General features: G+C 38.9%; 1 pseudogene; it reads right to left on the bottom strand.

Annotated features, from left to right (window-relative positions):
- LOC101559829 overlaps positions 1-2,839 on the bottom strand; it is a 38,135-nt pseudogene extending 35,296 nt beyond the window's left edge.
- Between the last annotated feature and the right edge of the window lie 234 nt (positions 2,840-3,073).

The following is a 3,073-nucleotide window of genomic DNA, read 5'->3' as shown; positions in this document are numbered from 1 at the left end:
TTATGTAATGTGACATCTTTAACTCTTCCCAGAAGATACTCAGAAGGAAATGAGCTGGATGCAACAGAATGTACATTTTTAGCTTTTTTGAGGAATATACCTACTGATTTCCAAAGTGCTTACACTAGGATATATTCCTGCAACAATATACAAAGGCTCATTTTTCCCCACAGCTCCCATAGCATTTGCTATTACTTGATTACTTAATGATAGCCATTCTTCTTTGTGGAGTGAGGCGGGGGATCACTGTTGCTTTGATTTGCATTTCCCTAGAGGCCAGAGTGTTAAACATTTTTTTCATGTCTTTATTAACCATTGGAACTTCTGAGAATTGCATATTCACGTCAAAAGCTTCTGTTTTCATTGGGTCTTTCAGACTGGGAAGGTCTACTTTTCTACTTCTTTAGAAATCCTGACATTGCTCCCCTGCCTAAGGAACAGCTGGCAAAGTATTTTCCTATTCTGTAAATGGTCCCTGCACTCTGTTTTGTCTTCTTTCCTGTTTAGAAAATTTTTTTTTAATTTTTATCAATCCATTTCATTTTTTAATTTTTAAAAAGAATGCAAAATAGTCATACAAAATTTGAAATGATAGGGGCTGGGGAGATGGCTCAGTAGAATAAGTGCTTCCCTGGCAAGTGCAAGGGCCTGAGTTCAATCCCTGGTTCCACCAAAAAAAAAAATTGAAATGATATAGAATTTCACTAAGTAAAATAATATGAATTTGATAGCTTTTGTTGAATTGTATAGTGTTTTCTTCTCTTAGTTGCTCAGACTACCAGATATATGCATGCAGAACTGAAAAAAGGAAACAAAAGTTATAGGAAAATAAGAAGAGAGAAAGAAGAAAAAAGAAATAAAATTAAACATTAACTGCTCCTTTCCATAGACAATCAGAAATCCACAGTACGATTATGGAAGCCTTCCTGCACATATACATAGATATCTCATTCCCCACTGCCTCTCTCTGCTGTCCTTCACCTCCTTTCAGTAATTCTTTCTCTTTGAACAGGTTCACAGTTATTCTTCCAGGTTCTTACACTGTCAAGACAATGTGATGTTTGCACATGCAGCTCTGATTTATTTAATTGAAGAATATCATCTCATTTACTGATAATAGCCTCAAATTTTATACACGAATAATACTCCATTGTGTAAAAATACCACGCCTTCTTTATCCATTCTTCAGTTGATGGGCAGTTGAATTGCTTCCTAGATTTTGCTATGACAGCCTGTACTGTTACAAACATGGGTGCACATAAATCACTGTGGTATGAGGTTTTCAGTTCTTCTAGAAACATACCCAGGAGAGGGATAGCTGGGTTGAATGGGGCCTCCAATTCTAGCTTTTTGAAGAATCTCCACATGGATTTCCACAGTGGCTGTACTAGTGTGCACTCCGACCAGCAGTGGAGAAGTGTTCTTTTTCCCCCACATCCCCTGAGGCATTTGTTCGTGGGTAACTTCTTGATGATAGCCATTCTTTCTGGGGTGAGATGGAATCTCAGGGTTGTTTAAATTTGCATTTCTCCAATGAGCAGTAATATTGAAATGTTTTATTTGCCATTTGTATTTCTTGATCTGAGAAGTGTGTCTTCATTTCAGGTGCCCATTTTTGGATTGTGTCTTTGAATTTGGGAGAGGCTTGCTTTTGTTTAATTCTTTACCTGTTCTAAATAGAAGGTTTTTGTCAGAGGAGCATTTGGCTACCATGTTTTTCCAGTTCGTGGGTTTTCTTTTTACTCTTTGGTGATTTCTTTGCCTTGCAGAAACTTCAAAATGATGAGATCCCAGGTGTTGATTCTTTCAAGTACTACCCGCGCAGTTTCATTTTTGTTCATGAACTACCTACCCTATATGAGTACATTACAGATATACATGGTGATAACATTCATTCTCTGTCCTGAAACTTCACCTGAGCCTGAGATTACAGTTAGTCATACAAGTGTTCTGTGCTGCAAGATTTCTTCCTAAGGGCACAATGTGAAGTTCTATGGATGAAGAACCACCAGCTGAAGTCCCAATACCAATTACCCTCCATATTGCAGACTACCACATGGAAGGTTATCCAATGTTCTTGCCATGCAAAGAAATATATTGGATGCTTAAATTCCACTGGGACTAAATGGACCTGGATCAAATCAGAGATGCTGTGATTGCCACCTTTTCTCACATTTGTGGAGATGGAATCTTGCACAGTGTAGTACTAAGTGAGACATACACAAAGAATGTCTTCGCATCAATACCCAAAATAAAAACTTTGAAGTCAGTGACTATGTTGTTAAAAATCACTGTTTTCAATGGTCTGCATTGCAGTGTCTGTCCTTGTAAGATAACACCTTTTAGGGTGAATCAGTGTAGGCCTCATATAAAGCAGACCACTACAAATTCAAATGGGCATCTCAAAAATGGCTCTGCTGGGCAACTGAGCCCATCAGCATGTTTAGCTTGCCAACTACCATACAATATGCATGGTTTAGGCTGATGTGCAAATTTTGTTGACTCTCTTGTGTATTCCCCATACACCTGGAGAGAATTCTATATAAAAACAAGAATATATTGTGCACGTGCCAAATGCACAGCTAAGTTCTTCTTCCTGTTCCAGGCACTTGAGAGCCACGGTATACAGTGTAATTATGGTCAAGTCTAAGAACCACACCACACACAAGCAGTCCCCAAAATGGCACAGAAATGGCATCAAGAAAGCTCGGTCACAAATTCAGCTAGTTGCCCTACTATACCCCCACAATGTCCTCGGAAGCTGGAGGGCCAAACTGTATGCTCCACCAAGTAACAGTGTTCTCTTACTGCTGCTGCTCTCATCAGAGTCTGTCTTCATCTTGGCAGGAGCTGGCATGCCACACTGCCAGTAAAAGAAGCTGCTATAGAACAATAAGCAGCCCATCCATTTCATTCGGATGCTATGTGAGTTGGCTTTACCATTACCTACTGGAATGACTATTCACATGATTAGTGGAGAAAACCAAATTCCAGTTTATCAAACAAAATAGGGGACTTTCAATGCCATTTCTAAATGGTGTAACCCTAGGTGATTATTGGAAAGTACTAAAAT

Source organism: Octodon degus, unplaced genomic scaffold (assembly GCF_000260255.1).
Source record: "Octodon degus isolate 3935 unplaced genomic scaffold, OctDeg1.0 scaffold00055, whole genome shotgun sequence".
Lineage (NCBI taxonomy): Eukaryota > Metazoa > Chordata > Mammalia > Rodentia > Octodontidae > Octodon > Octodon degus.
The sequence above is the reverse complement of the archived record's forward strand: the minus strand, read 5'-3'. Positions and strand labels throughout refer to the sequence as shown.